Source organism: Chiloscyllium plagiosum, unplaced genomic scaffold (genome assembly GCF_037043375.1).
Source record: "Chiloscyllium plagiosum isolate Xiang-an unplaced genomic scaffold, Cpla_swu_hap1 HiC_scaffold_37, whole genome shotgun sequence".
NCBI classification, from domain to species: domain Eukaryota; kingdom Metazoa; phylum Chordata; class Chondrichthyes; order Orectolobiformes; family Hemiscylliidae; genus Chiloscyllium; species Chiloscyllium plagiosum.
This window is the reverse complement of record NW_028270175.1, coordinates 78,863,504-78,881,804: the sequence shown is the minus strand read 5'-3', so window position 1 is coordinate 78,881,804 and position 18,301 is coordinate 78,863,504.

Below are 18,301 nucleotides of genomic sequence, written 5' to 3'. Positions count from 1 at the left end.
GTTGCTGGGGACAATTACTCCGACTGACAACAGGCATTATTGTTGCTGGGCATAATTACTCACTCTGGCAACAGAAATTATTGTTGCTGGGATTAATACTCACTCAGGCATTATTGTTGTTGGGGATAATGACTCACTCAGACAAGAGATATTATAGTTGCTGGGTATAATTACTCAGACTGACAACCGGCATTATTGTTGCTGATATTAGTTACTCACACTGACAACTGGCATTATTTTTGTTGGGGATAATTACTCACACTGACAACAGGCATTATTGTTGCTGGGGATAATTGCCTACACTGACAACAGGCATTATTGTTGCTGGGGACAATTACTCCGACTGACAACAGGCATTATTGTTGCTGGGCAAAATTACTCACTCTGGCAACAGAAATTATTGTTGCTGGGGATAAATACTCACACTGACAACAGGCATTATTGTTGCTGGGGATAATTACTCACACTGACAAAAGGCATTATTGTGGCTGGGGATAATTGCTCACACTGACAACCGATATCATTGTTGCTGGGGATAATTACTCACACTGACTGCAGGCCGTCTTGTTGCTGAAGATAATTACTCAAACTGACAACAGGCATTATTGCTGCTGGGGATAATTACTCATACTGGCAACAGGCATTATTGTTGCTGGGGATAATTACTCACAGTGACAACATGCATTATTGTTGCTGTGGATAATTACTCACACTGACAACAGGCATTATTGTTGCAGGGGATAATTACTCACACTGACAACAGGCCTTATTGTTGCTGGGGAGAATTACTAACACTGACAACAGGCACTGTTGTTGCTGTGGACAATTACTCACACTGGCAACAGGCATTCTTTGGGGGGATAATAACACACACGGTCAACAGGCATTACTTGTGCTGGGGAAAATTACTCACTCTGGCATCAGGCATTTTTGTTGCTGTGTTTAATTACTCACACTGACAACAGGCCTTATTGTTACTGGGGATAATTCCTCACACTGGCAATCGGCATTATTGTTGCTGGGGATAATTACTCAAACGGACAACAGGCATTATTGTTGCTGGGCATAATTACTCACTCTGGCAACAGGCATTATTGCTGCTGGGGATAATTACTCACACTGACAACAGGCATTATTGTTGCTGGGGATAATTACTCACACTGACAAAAGGCATTATTGTGGCTGGGGATAATTGCTCACACTGACAACCGAAATCATTGTTGCTGGGGATAATTACTCACACTGACTGCAGGCCGTCTTGTTGCTGGAGATAATTACTCAAACTGACAACAGGCATTATTGCTGCTGGGGATAATTACTCATACTGGCAACAGGCATTATTGTTGCTGGGGATAATTACTCACAGTGACAACATGCATTATTGTTGCTGGGGATAATTACTCACACGGACAACAGGCATTATTGTTGCTGGGGATAATTACTCACACTGACAACAGGCCTTATTGTAGCTGGGGAGAGTTACTAACACTGACAACAGGCTCTTTGTTGCTGTGAACAATTACTCACACTGGCAACAGGCATTCTTTGGGGGGATAATAACACACACGGTCAACAGGCATTACTTGTGCTGGGGAGAATTACTAACACTGACAACAGGCACTGTTGTTGCTGTGGACAATTACTCACACTGGCAACAGGCATTCTTTGGGTGATAATAACACACACGGTCAACAGGCATTACTTGTGATGGGGAAAATTACTTACTCTGGCATCAGGCATTTTTGTTGCTGTGTTTAATTACTCAGACTGACAAGAGGCATTATTGTTGCTGGGGTCAGTAACTCACACTGACAACAGGCATTATTGTTGCTGGAGATAATTACTCACACTGACTGCAGGCCGTCTTGTTGCTGGAGATAATTTCTCAAACTGACAACAGGTCTTACTGTTGCTGGGGAGAATTACTAACACTGACAACAGGCACTTTGTTGCTGTGGACAATTACTCACACTGGCAACAGGCATTCTTTGGCCGGATAATAACACACACGGTCAACAGGCATTACTTGTGCTGGGGAGAATTACTAATACTGACAACAGGCACTGTTGTTGCTGTGGACAATTACTCACACTGGCAACAGGCATTCTTTGGGGGATAATAACACACACGTTCAACACGCATTACTTGTGCTGGGTAAAATTACTCACTCTGGCATCAGGCATTTTTGTTGCTGTGTTTAATTACTCAGACTGACATGAGGCATTATTGTTGCTGGGTTCAGTAACTCACACTGACAACAGGCATTATTGTTGCTGGAGACAATTACTCACACTGACAACAGGCATTATTGTTGCTGGGGATAATTGCTCACACTGACAACCGACATCACTGTTACTGGGGATAATTACTCACACTGACTGCAGGCCGTCTTGTTGCTGGAGATAATTTCTCAAACTGACAACAGGCATTATTCCTGCTGGGGATAATTACTCATACTGGCAACAGGCATTATTGTTGCTGGTGATAATTACTCACAGTGACAACATGCATTATTGTTGCTGGGGATAATTACTCACACTGACAACAGGCATTATTGTTGCTGGTGAGAATTACTAACACTGACAACAGGCATTATTGTTGCTGAGGATACATTCTCACACTGGCAACCGGCATTAATGTTGCTGGGGATAATTACCCACACTGACAATAGTCATTATTGTTGTTTGGGATAATTACTCATACTGACAACGGGCATTAATGTTGTTGGGGATAATTACTCACACTGACAACATGCATTATTGTTGCAGGGCATAATTACTCTCACTGGCAGCAGGCATTATTGTTGCTGGGGATAATTACTCACACTGACAACAGGCGTTATTGTTGCAGGGGATATTTACTCTCACTGGCAGCAGGCATTATTGTTGCTGGGGATAATGTCTCACACTGACAACAGGCATTATTGTTGCTGAGGATAATTACTCACACTGACAACAGTCATTATTGTTGTTTTGTATAATTACTCACACTGGCAACAGGCATTATTGTTGCTGCGCATAATTACTCACACTGGCAGCAGGCATTATTGTTGATGGGGACAATTACTCTCATTGGCAACAGGCATTACTGTTGTTGGGGATAATTATTCACGCTTTCAACAGGCATTATTGTTGTTGGGGATAATGACTCACTCAGACAAGAGATATTATAGTTGCTGGGTATAATTACTCACACTGACAACCGGCATTATTGTTGCTGATAGTAGTTACTCACACTGACAACTGGCATTATTGTTGTTGGGGATAATTACTCACACTGACAACAGGCATTATTGTTGCTGGGGATAATTGCTCACTCTGACAACAGGCATTATTGTTGTTGGGGACAATGACTCACACTGACAACAGGTGTTACCTTTGCTGGGGATAATGGTTCACAATGACAACAGGCATTATTGTTGCTGGGGACAATTACTCCGACTGACAACAGGCATTACTGTTGCTGGGCATAATTACTCACTCTGGCATCAGGCATTATTGTTGCTGGGGATAATTACTCACACTGTCAACAGGCAATATTGTTGCTGAGGATAAATACTCACACTGACAACAGGCATTATTGTTGCTGGGGATAATTACTCACACTGAAAAAAGGCATTATTGTGGCTGGGGATAATTGCTCACACTGACAACCGACATCATTGTTGCTGGGGATAATTACTCACACTGACTGCAGGCCGTCTTGTTGCTGGAGATAATTACTCAAACTGACAACAGGCATTATTGCTGCTGGGAATAATTACTCATACTGGCAACAGGCATTATTGTTGCTGGGGATAATTACTCACAGTGACAACATGCATTATTGTTGCTGGGGATAATTACTCACACTGACAACAGGCATTATTGTTGCTGGGGATAATTACTCGCACTGACAACAGGCCTTATTGTTGCTGGGGAGAATTACTAACACTGACAACAGGCACTGTTGTTGCTGTGGACAATTACTCACACTGGCAACAGGCATTCTTTGGGGGGATAATAACACACACGGTCAACAGGCATTACTTGTGCTGGGGAAAATTACTCACTCTGGCGTCAGGCATTTTTGTTGCTGTGTTTATTTACTCAGACTGACAACAGGCATTATTGTTGCTGGAGATAATTACTCACACTGACAACAGGCATTATTGTTGCTGGGGATAATTGCTCACACTGACAACCGACATCATTGTTGCTGGGGATAATTACTCACACTGACTGCAGGCCGTCTTGTTGCTGGAGATAATTTCTCAAACTGACAACAGGCATTATTCCTGCTGGGGATAATTACTCATACTGGCAACAGCCATTATTGTTGCTGGGGATAATTACTCACTCTGACAGCAGGCATTATTGTTGCTGAGGATAATTACTCACACTGACAACAGGCCTTATTGTTGCTGGGGAGAATTACTAACACTGACAACAGGCACTGTTGTTGCTGGGGATAATTACTCACACTGACAACAGGCATTATTGTTGCTGGGGATAATTACTCACACTGGCAACAGGCATTATTGTTGCTGAGGATACATTCTCACACTGACAACAGGCATTATTGTTGCTGGGGATAATTACTCAGACTGGCAACATGCATTTTTGTTGCTGGGGATAATTTCTCACACTGACAACAGTCATTATTGTTGCTGGGGTAATTACTCACACTGGCAATCGGCATTATTGTTGCTGGGGATAATTACTCACACTGACAACAGGCATTATTGTTGATGGGCATAATTACTCACTCTGGCAACAGGCACTATTGTTGCTGGGGATAATTACTCACACTGTCAACAGGCAATATTGTTGCCGAGGATAAATACGCACAATGACATCAGGCATTATTGTAGCTGGGGATAATTATTCACACTGACAAAAGGCATTATTGTGGCTGGGGATAATTGCTCACACTGACAACCGACATCATTGTTGCTGGGGATAATTACTCACACTGACTGCAGGCCGTCTTGTTGCTGGAGATAATTACTCAAACTGACAACAGGCATTATTGCTGCTGGGGATAATTACTCATACTGGCAACAGGCATTATTGTTGCTGGGGATAATTGCTCACAGTGACAACATGCATTATTGTTGCTGGGGATAATTACTCACGCGGACAACAGGCATTATTGATGCTGGGGATAATTACTCACACTGACAACAGGCCTTATTGTTGCTGGGGAGAATTACTAACACTGACAACAGGCACTTTGTTGCTGTGGACAATTACTCACACTGGCAACAGGCATTCTTTGGGGGGATAATAACACACACGGTCAACAGGCATTACTTGTGCTGGGGAGAATTACTAACACTGACAACAGGCACTGCTGTTGCTGTGGACAATTACTCACACTGGCAACAGGCATTCTTTGGGGGATAATAACACACACGGTCAACAGGCATTACTTGTGCTGGGGAAAATTACTCACTCTGGCATCAGGCATTTTTGTTGCTGTGTTTAATTACTCAGACTGACAAGAGGCATTATTGTTGCTGGGGTCAGTAACTCACACTGACAACAGGCATTATTGTTGCTGGAGATAATTACTCACACTGACAACTGGCATTATTGTTGCTGGGGATAAGTGCTCACACTGTCAACCGACATCATTGTTGCTGGGGATAATTACTCATACTGACTACAGGCCGTCTTGTTGCTGGAGATAATTTCTCAAACTGACTACAGGCATTATTCCTGCTAGGGATAATGACTCATACTGGCAACAGGCATTATTGCTGCTGGGGATAATTGCTCACAGTGACAACATGCATTATTGTTGCTGGGGATAATTACTCACACTGACAACAGGCCTTATTGTTGCTGGGGAGAATTACTAACACTGACAACCGGCACATTGTTGCTGTGGACTATTACTCACACTGGCAACAGGCATTCTTTGGGGGGATAATAACACACACGGTCAACAGGCATTACTTGTGCTGGGGAGAATTACTCACTCTGGCATCAGGCATTTTTGTTGCTGTGTTTAATTACTCAGTCTGACAAGAGGCATTATTGTTGCTGGGGTCAGTAACTCACACTGACAACAGGCATTATTGTTGCTGGAGATAATTACTCACACTGACAACCGACATCATTGTTGCTGGGGATAATTACTCATACTGACTGCAGGCCGTCTTGTTGCTGGAGATAATTTCTCAAACTGACAACAGGCATTATTCCTGCTGGGGATAATTACTCATACTGACAACAGGCATTATAGTTGCTGGGAATACTTACTCACACTGACAACAGGCATTATTGTTGCTGGGGAGAATTACTAATACTGGCAACCGGCATTATTGTTGCTGGGGATAATTACTCACACTTACAACTGAGGATAATTACTGAGGCATTATTGTTCCAGAGGATAATTACTCACGCTGACAACAGGCTTTATTGTTGCTGGGGAGAATTACTAACACTGGCAACAGGCATTATTGTTGCTGGGGATAATTACTCACATTTACAACAGGCATTATTGCTGCTGGGGATAATTACTCATACTGGCAACAGGCATTATTGTTGCTGGGGATAATTACTCATACTGGCAACAGGCATTATTGTTGCTGGGGATAATTACTCACACTGGCAACAGGCATTATTGTTGCTGCGCATAATTACTCACACTGGCAGCAGGCATTATTGCTGATGGGGACAATTACTCTCATTGGCAACAGGCATTACTGTTGTTGGGGATAATTATTCACGCTTTCAACAGGCATTATTGTTGCTGGGGATAATTGCTCACACTGACAACCGACATCATTGTTGCTGGGGATAATTACTCACACTAACTGCAGGCCGTCTTGTTGCTGGAGATAATTTCTCAAACTGACAACAGGCAATATTCCTGCTGGGGATAATTACTCATACTGGCATCAGGCATTATTGTTGCTGGTGATATTTACTCACAGTGACAATATGCATTATTGTTGCTGGTGATAATTACTCACACTGACAACAGGCCTTATTGTTGCTGGGGAGAATTACTAACACTGACAACAGGCACTGTTGTTGCTGTGGACAATTACTCACACTGACGACAGGCATTCTTTGGGGGGATAATAACACACACGGTCAACAGGCATTGACCGTGTGTGTTATTATCCTCAGTTGACAACAGGCCTTATTGTTGCTGGGGATAATTACTCACAGTGACAACAGGCCTTATTGTTGCTGGGGAGAATTACTAACACTGACAACAGGCACTGTTGTTGCTGTGGACAATTACTCACACTGACGACAGGCATTCTTTGGGGGGATAATAACACACACGGTCAACAGGCATTAGTTGTGCTGGGGAAAATTCCTCACTCTGGCATCAGGCATTTTTGTTGCTGTGTTTAATTACTCAGACTGACAAGAGGCATTATTGTTGCTGGGGACAGTAACTCACACTGCCAACAGGCATTATTGTTGCTGGAGATAATTCCTCACACTGACAACAGGCATTATTGTTGCTGGGGATAATTACACACACTTGCAACCGGCATTATTGTTGCTGGGGATAATTACTCACACTGACAACAGGCATTATTGCTGCTGGGCTAATTACTCACACTGACTGCAGGCCTCATTGTTGCTGGAGATAATTACTCACACTAACAACCGGAATTATTGTTGCTGGGGATAATTACTCACAGTGACAACAGGCATTATTGTTGCTGGGGATAATTATTCACACTGACAACAGGCATTATTGTTGCTGGGGATAATTACTCACACTGACAACAGGCCTTATTGTTGCGGGGGAGAATTACTAACACTGACAACAGGCACTGTTGTTGCTGTGAACAATTACTCACACTGGTAACAGGCATTCTTTGGGGGGATAAGAACACACACGGTCAACAGGCATTACTTGTGCTGGGGAACATTACTCACTCTGGCATCAGGCATTTTTGTTGCTGTGTTTAATTACTCAGACTGACAAGATGCATTATTGTTGCTGGGGTCAGTAACTCACACTGACAACAGGCATTATTGTTGCTGGAGATAGTTACTCACACTGACAACCGACATTATTGCTGCTGGGGATAATTACTCACACTGACTGCAGGCCTAATTTTTTCTGGAGATAATTACTCACACTAACAACCGGAATTATTGTTGCTGGGGATAATTACTCAAGCTGACAACAGGCCTTATTGTTGCTTGGGAGAATTACTAACACTGGCAACAGGCATTATTGTTGTTGGGGATAAAGTCTCACACTGACAACAGCATTATTTTTGCTGAGGATACATTCTCACACTGGCAACCGGCATTAATGTTGCTGGGGATAATTACTCACACTGACAACAGTCATTATTGTTGTTTGGGATAATTACTCATACTGACAACAGGCATTAATGTTGTTGGGGATAATTACTCACACTGACAACATGCATTTTTGTTGAAGGGCATAATTAATCTCACTGGCAGCAGGCATTATTGTTGCTGGGGATAATTACTCACACTGACAACAGGCGTTATTGTTGCAGGGGATATTTACTCTCACTGGCAGCAGGCATTATTGCTGCTGGGGATAATTACTCATACTGGCAACAGGCATTATTGTTGCTGGGGATAATTACTCACACTGACTGCAGGCCGTCTTGTTGCTGGAGATAATTGCTCAAACTGACAACAGGCATTATTGTTGCTGGGGATAATTACTCACAGTGACAACAGGCATTATTGCTGCTGGGGATAATTACTCACACTGACAACAGGCCATATTGTTGCTGGGGAGAATTACTAACACTGACAACAGGCCTTATTTTTGGTGGGGAGAATTACTAACACTGACAACAGGCACTGTTGTTGCTGTGAACAATTACTCACACTGGAAACAGGCATTCGTTGGGGGGATAAGAACATACACGGTCAACAGGCATTACTTGTGCTGGGGAAAATTACTCACTCTGGCATCAGGCATTTTTGTTGCTGTGTTTATTTACTCAGACTGACAAGAGGCATTTTTGTTGCTGGGGTCAGTAACTCACACTGACAACAGGCATTATTGTTGCTGGAGATAATTACTCACAGTGACAACATGCATTATTGTTGCTGGGGATAATTGCTCACACTGACAACCGACATCATTGTTGCTGGGATTTAATTACTCACACTGACTGCAGGCCGTCTTGTTGCTGGAGATAATTTCTCAAACTAACAACAGGCATTATTCCTGCTGGGGATAATTACTCACACTGACAACAGGCATTATTGTTGCTGGGGATAATTACTCGCAGAGACAACAGGCATTATTGTTGCTGCGGATAATTACTCACACTGACAACAGGCCTTATTTTTGCTGGGGAGAATTACTAACACTGACAACAGGCACTGTTGTTGCTGTGGACAATTACTCACACTGACAACAGGCATTATTGTTGCTGGGGATAATTACTCACACTGGCAACCGTCATTATTGTTGCTGGGGATAATTACTCACACTGACAACAGGCATTATTGCTGCTGGGCTTAATTACTCACTCTGGCATCAGGCATTTTTGTTGCTGCGGATAATTACTCCCACTGGCAGCAGGCATTATAGTTGATGGGGACAATTACTCTCATTGGCAACAGGCATTACTGTTGTTGGGGATAATTATTCACGCTTTCAACAGGCATTATTGTTGTTGGGGATAATAACTCACTCAGACAAGCGATATTTTAGTTGCTGGGTATAATTACTCACACTGACAACCGGCATTATTGTTGCTGATAGTAGTTACTCACACTGACAACTGGCATTATTGTTGTTGGGGATAATTACTCACACTGACAACATGCATTATTGTTGCTGGGGATAATCGCTCACACTGACAACAGGCATTATTGTTGATGGGGATAATTACTCACACTGACAACAGGCATTATTGCTGATGGGGATCATTACTCACACTGACTGCAGGCCTCATTGTTGCTGGAGATAATTACTCACACTAACAACCGGAATTATTGTTGCTGGGGATAATTATTCAAACTGGCAACAGGCATTATTGTTGCTGGGGATAAAGTCTCACACTGACAACAGGCATTATTGTTCCAGAGGATAATTACTCACACTGACAACACGCATTATTGTTGCTGGCGATAATTGCTCACACTGACAACAGGCATTATTGTTGCTGGGGATAATTACTCACACTGACAACAGGCATTATTGTTGCTGGGGATAATTACACACACTGGCAACCGGCATTATTGTTGCTGGGGAAAATTTCTCACACTGACAACAGGCATTATTGTTGCTGGGGATAATTACTCACACTGGCAACTGGCATTATTGTTGCTGGGGAAAATTTCTCACACTGACAACAGGCATTATTGTTGCTGGGGATAATTACTCACACTGGCAACTGGCATTATTGTTGCTGGGGATAATTACTCACACTGACAACAGGCATTATTGTTGGTGGGCATAATTACTCACTCCGTCAACAGGCATTATTGTTGCTGGGGATAATTACTCACACTGACAACAGGCATTATTGCTGCTGGGGATAATTACTCACACTGACTGCAGGCCGTCTTGTTGCTGGAGATAATTACTCAAACTGACAACAGGCATTATTGTTGCTGGGGATAATTACTCACAGTGACAACAGGCATTATTGTTGCTGGGGATAATTACTCACACTGACAACAGGCCTTATTGTTGCTGGGGAGAATGACTAACACTGACAACAGGTCTTATTGTTGCTGGGGAGAATTACTAACACTGACAACAGGCACTGTTGTTGCTGTGAACAATTACTCACACTGGCAACAGGCATTCTTTGGGGGGATAAGAACACACACGGTCAACAGGCATTACTTGTGCTGGGGAAAATTACTCACTCTGGCATCAGGCATTTTTTGTTGCTGTGTTTAATTACTCAGACTGACAAGAGGCATTATTGTTTCTGGGGTCAGTAACTCACACTGACAACAGGCATTATTGTTGCTGGAGATAATTACTCACACTGACAACAGGCATTATTGTTGCTGGGGATAATTACTCACACTGACTGCAGGCCTCATTGTTTCTGGAGATAATTACTCACACTAACAACCGGAATTATTGTTGCTGGGGATAATTATTCAAACTGGCAACAGGCATTATTGTTGCTGGGGATAATTACTCACGCTGACAACAGGCCTTATTGTTGCTGGGGAGAATTACTAACACTGGCAACAGGCATTATTGTTGCTGGGGATAAAGTCTCACACTGACAACAGGCATTATTGTTGCTGAGAATACATTCTCACACTGGCAAACGGCATTAATGTTGCTGGGGATAATTACTCACACTCACAACAGTCATTATTGTTGTTTGGGATAATTACTCATACTGACAACAGGCATTATTGTTGCTGGGCATAATTACTCACTCTGGCAACAGGCATTATTGTTGCTGGGGATAATTACTCACACTGACTGCAGGCCGTCTTGTTGCTGGAGATAATTACTCAAACTGACAACAGGCATTATTGCTGCTGGGGATAATTACTCATACTTGCAACAGGCATTATTGTTGCTGGGGATAATTACTCACCCTGACTACAGGCATTATTGTTGCTGGGGATAATTACTCACACTGTCAACAGGCATTATTGTTGCTGGGGATAATTACTCACACTGACAACAGGCCTTATTGTTGCTGGGGAGAATTACTAACACTGACAACAGGCATTATTGTTGCTGGGTGTTTTAAAAAATTCTCAAGGTCAGGTTCGTAGGAGAGTAGTCTGACACAGAACAAACGACCAAGAGGCGAGTCTGCTAGAATATGGGCATTTTATTCCCCGCAGCGTCGCCACAACGGGTCTGGCTTATACTCACTCTACATGTTACCGGAACTGGGAGCCGTCAGTTCTCGTAGAGCGGTTGCCAACAACCCACGCTCGGCGGTTAAACGTAACCCCGGAGCAGACTCCCGGGTCTGGCTTATACTCACTCTACATGTTACCGGAACTGGGAGCCGTCAGTTCTCGTAGAGCGGTTGCCAACAACCCACGCTCGGCGGTTAAACGTAACCCCGGAGCAGACTCACCGAACTGGAGACTTTTCCAGCTGATATACTCTTTTCCAGATATAAACATTCATGTGAACAGCAGAGCAAGGCTAAAAAAAACATTCCATTCTGGTTACATACAGATAAGAAGATTCACACGGGGAGGTGTGTAATAAGATTCACACGGGACTAAGCAACACCTCCATTCCGGTTAGATTCACACATGTATTGGGACATAATTTTTAACCGTTTCACCACATTCCACTGCTTGGAATTTTACACCACACTGGGGATAATTACTCACACTGGCAACCGGCATTATTGTTGCTGGGGATAATTACTCACACTGACAACAGGCATTATTGCTGCTGGGGATAATTACTCACACTGACTGCAGGCCTCATTGTTGCTGGAGATAATTACTCACACTAACAACGGGAATTATTGTTGCTGGGGATAATTATTCAAACTGGCAACAGGCATTATTGTTGCTGGGGATAAAGTCTCACACTGACAACAGGCATTATTGTTCCAGAGGATAATTACTCACACTGACAACACGCATTATTGTTGCTGGCGATAATTGCTCACACTGACAACAGGCATTATTGTTGCTGGGGATAATTACTCACACTGACAACAGGCATTATTGTTGCTGGGGATAATTACACACACTGGCAACCGGCATTATTGTTGCTGGGGAAAATTTCTCACACTGACAACAGGCATTATTGTTGCTGGGGATAATTACTCACACTGGCAACTGGCATTATTGTTGCTGGGGAAAATTTCTCACACTGACAACAGGCATTATTGTTGCTGGGGATAATTACTCACACTGGCAACTGGCATTATTGTTGCTGGGGATAATTACTCACACTGACAACAGGCATTATTGTTGGTGGGCATATTTACTCACTCCGTCAACAGGCATTATTGTTGCTGGGGATAATTACTCACACTGACAACAGGCATTATTGGTGCTGGGGATAATTACTCACACTGACTGCAGGCCGTCTTGTTGCTGGAGATAATTACTCAAACTGACAACAGGCATTATTGTTGCTGGGGATAATTACTCACAGTGACAACAGGCATTATTGTTGCTGGGGATAATTACTCACACTGACAACAGGCCTTATTGTTGCTGGGGAGAATGACTAACACTGACAACAGGTCTTATTGTTGCTGGGGAGAATTACTAACACTGACAACAGGCACTGCTGTTGCTGTGAACAATTACTCACACTGGCAACAGGCATTCTTTGGGGGGATAAGAACACACACGGTCAACAGGCATTACTTGTGCTGGGGAAAATTACTCACTCTGGCATCAGGCATTTTTTGTTGCTGTGTTTAATTACTCAGACTGACAAGAGGCATTATTGTTTCTGGGGTCAGTAACTCACACTGACAACAGGCATTATTGTTGCTGGAGATAATTACTCACACTGACAACAGGCATTATTGTTGCTGGGGATAATTACTCACACTGACTGCAGGCCTCATTGTTTCTGGAGATAATTACTCACACTAACAACCGGAATTATTGTTGCTGGGGATAATTATTCAAACTGGCAACAGGCATTATTGTTGCTGGGGATAATTACTCACGCTGACAACAGGCCTTATTGTTGCTGGGGAGAATTACTAACACTGGCAACAGGCATTATTGTTGCTGGGGATAAAGTCTCACACTGACAACAGGCATTATTGTTGCTGAGAATACATTCTCACACTGGCAAACGGCATTAATGTTGCTGGGGATAATTACTCACACTCACAACAGTCATTATTGTTGTTTGGGATAATTACTCATACTGACAACAGGCATTATTGTTGCTGGGCATAATTACTCACTCTGGCAATAGGCATTATTGTTGCTGGGGATAATTACTCACACTGACTGCAGGCCGTCTTGTTGCTGGAGATAATTACTCAAACTGACAACAGGCATTATTGCTGCTGGGGATAATTACTCATACTTGCAACAGGCATTATTGTTGCTGGGGATAATTACTCACCCTGACTACAGGCATTATTGTTGCTGGGGATAATTACTCACACTGTCAACAGGCATTATTGTTGCTGGGGATAATTACTCACACTGACAACAGGCCTTATTGTTGCTGGGGAGAATTACTAACACTGACAACAGGCATTATTGTTGCTGGGTGTTTTAAAAAATTCTCAAGGTCAGGTTCGTAGGAGAGTAGTCTGACACAGAACAAACGACCAAGAGGCGAGTCTGCTAGAATATGGGCATTTTATTCCCCGCAGCGTCGCCACAACGGGTCTGGCTTATACTCACTCTACATGTTACCGGAACTGGGAGCCGTCAGTTCTCGTAGAGCGGTTGCCAACAACCCACGCTCGGCGGTTAAACGTAACCCCGGAGCAGACTCACCGAACTGGAGACTTTTCCAGCTGATATACTCTTTTCCAGATATAAACATTCATGTGAACAGCAGAGCAAGGCTAAAAAAAACATTCCATTCTGGTTACATACAGATAAGAAGATTCACACGGGGAGGTGTGTAATAAGATTCACACGGGACTAAGCAACACCTCCATTCCGGTTAGATTCACACATGTATTGGGACATAATTTTTAACCGTTTCACCACATTCCACTGCTTGGAATTTTACACCACACTGGGGATAATTACTCACACTGGCAACCGGCATTATTGTTGCTGGGGATAATTACTCACACTGACAACAGGCATTATTGCTGCTGGGGATAATTACTCACACTGACTGCAGGCCTCATTGTTGCTGGAGATAATTACTCACACTAACAACGGGAATTATTGTTGCTGGGGATAATTACTCACACTGTCAACAGGCATTATTGTTGCTGGAGATAATTACTCAAACTGACAACAGGCATTATTGCTGCTGGGGATAATTACTCATACTTGCAACAGGCATTATTGTTGCTGGGGATAATTACTCACACTGTCAACAGGCATTATTGTTGCTGGAGATAATTACTCACACTGACAACAGGCACTATTGTTGCTGGAGATAATTACTCACACTGACAACAGGCATTATTGTTGCTGGGGATAATTACTCACACTGGCAACCGGCATTATTGTTGCTGGGGATAATTGCTCACACTGACAACAGGCATTATTGCTGCTGGGGATAATTACTCACACTGACTGCAGGCCTCATTGTTGCTGGAGATAATTACTCACACTAACAACGGGAATTATTGTTGCTGGGGATAATTACTCACACTGTCAACAGGCATTATTGTTGCTGGAGATAATTACTCAAACTGACAACAGGCATTACTGCTGCTGGGGATAATTACTCATACTTGCAACAGGCATTATTGTTGCTGGAAATAATTACTCACACTGACAACAGGCATTATTGTTGCTGGGGATAATTACTCACACTGACAACAGGCATTATTGTTGCTGGGGATAATTACTCACACTGACAACAGGCCTTATTGTTGCGGGGGAGAATTACTAACACTGACAACAGGCACTGTTGTTGCCGTGAACAATTACTCACACTGGCAACAGGCATTCTTTGGGGGGATAAGAACACACACGGTCAACAGGCATTACTTGTGCTGGGGAAAATTACTCACTCTGGCATCAGGCATTTTTTGTTGCTGTGTTTAATTACTCGGACTGACAAGAGGCATTATTGTTGCTGGGGTCAGTAACTCACACTGACAACAGGCATTATTGTTGCTGGAGATAATTACTCACACTAACAACCGGAATTATTGTTGCTGGGGATAATTACTCACACTGACAACAGGCATTATTGTTGTTGGGGATAATTACTCACACTGACAACAGGCATTATTGTTGTTGGGGATAATTACTCACACTGACAACAGGCATTATTGCTGCTGGGGATAATTACTCACACTGACTGCAGGCCTCATTGTTGCTGGAGATAATAACTCACACTAACAACGGGAATTATTGTTGCTGGGGATAATTACTCACACTGTCAACAGGCATTATTGTTGCTGGAGATAATTACTCAAACTGACAACAGGCATTATTGCTGCTGGGGATAATTACTCATACTTGCAACAGGCATTATTGTTGCTGGAAATAATTACTCACACTGACAACAGGCATTATTGTTGCTGGGGATAATTAATCGCACTGACAATAGGCATTATTGTTGCTGGGGATAATTATTCACACTGACAACAGGCATTATTGTTGCTGATAGTAATTACTCACACTGTCAACTGGCATTATTGTTGTTGGGGATAATTACTCACACTGACAACAGGCATTATTGTTGCTGGCGATAATTGCTCACACTGACAACAGGCATTATTGTTGCTGGGGATAATTACTCACACTGACAACAGGCATTATTGTTGCTGGGGATAATTACTCACACTGGCAACCGGCATTATTGTTGCTGGCGATAATTGCTCACACTGACAACAGGCATTATTGTGGCTGGGGATAATTGCTCACACTGACAACAGGCATTATTGGTGCTGGGGATAATTACTCACACTGACTGCAGGCCGTCTTGTTGCTGGAGATAATTACTCAAACTGACAACAGGCATTATTGTTGCTGGGGATAATTACTCACAGTGACAACAGGCATTATTGTTGCTGGGGATAATTACTCACACTGACAACAGGCCTTATTGTTGCTGGGGAGAATGACTAACACTGACAACAGGTCTTATTGTTGCTGGGGAGAATTACTAACACTGACAACAGGCACTGCTGTTGCTGTGAACAATTACTCACACTGGCAACAGGCATTCTTTGGGGGGATAAGAACACACACGGTCAACAGGCATTACTTGTGCTGGGGAAAATTACTCACTCTGGCATCAGGCATTTTTTGTTGCTGTGTTTAATTACTCAGACTGACAAGAGGCATTATTGTTTCTGGGGTCAGTAACTCACACTGACAACAGGCATTATTGTTGCTGGAGATAATTACTCACACTGACAACAGGCATTATTGTTGCTGGGGATAATTACTCACACTGACTGCAGGCCTCATTGTTTCTGGAGATAATTACTCACACTAACAACCGGAATTATTGTTGCTGGGGATAATTATTCAAACTGGCAACAGGCATTATTGTTGCTGGGGATAATTACTCACGCTGACAACAGGCCTTATTGTTGCTGGGGAGAATTACTAACACTGGCAACAGGCATTATTGTTGCTGGGGATAAAGTCTCACACTGACAACAGGCATTATTGTTGCTGAGAATACATTCTCACACTGGCAAACGGCATTAATGTTGCTGGGGATAATTACTCACACTCACAACAGTCATTATTGTTGTTTGGGATAATTACTCATACTGACAACAGGCATTATTGTTGCTGGGCATAATTACTCACTCTGGCAACAGGCATTATTGTTGCTGGGGATAATTACTCACACTGACTGCAGGCCGTCTTGTTGCTGGAGATAATTACTCAAACTGACAACAGGCATTATTGCTGCTGGGGATAATTACTCATACTTGCAACAGGCATTATTGTTGCTGGGGATAATTACTCACCCTGACTACAGGCATTATTGTTGCTGGGGATAATTACTCACACTGTCAACAGGCATTATTGTTGCTGGGGATAATTACTCACACTGACAACAGGCCTTATTGTTGCTGGGGAGAATTACTAACACTGACAACAGGCATTATTGTTGCTGGGTGTTTTAAAAAATTCTCAAGGTCAGGTTCGTAGGAGAGTAGTCTGACACAGAACAAACGACCAAGAGGCGAGTCTGCTAGAATATGGGCATTTTATTCCCCGCAGCGTCGCCACAACGGGTCTGGCTTATACTCACTCTACATGTTACCGGAACTGGGAGCCGTCAGTTCTCGTAGAGCGGTTGCCAACAACCCACGCTCGGCGGTTAAACGTAACCCCGGAGCAGACTCACCGAACTGGAGACTTTTCCAGCTGATATACTCTTTTCCAGATATAAACATTCATGTGAACAGCAGAGCAAGGCTAAAAAAAACATTCCATTCTGGTTACATACAGATAAGAAGATTCACACGGGGAGGTGTGTAATAAGATTCACACGGGACTAAGCAACACCTCCATTCCGGTTAGATTCACACATGTATTGGGACATAATTTTTAACCGTTTCACCACATTCCACTGCTTGGAATTTTACACCACACTGGGGATAATTACTCACACTGGCAACCGGCATTATTGTTGCTGGGGATAATTACTCACACTGACAACAGGCATTATTGCTGCTGGGGATAATTACTCACACTGACTGCAGGCCTCATTGTTGCTGGAGATAATT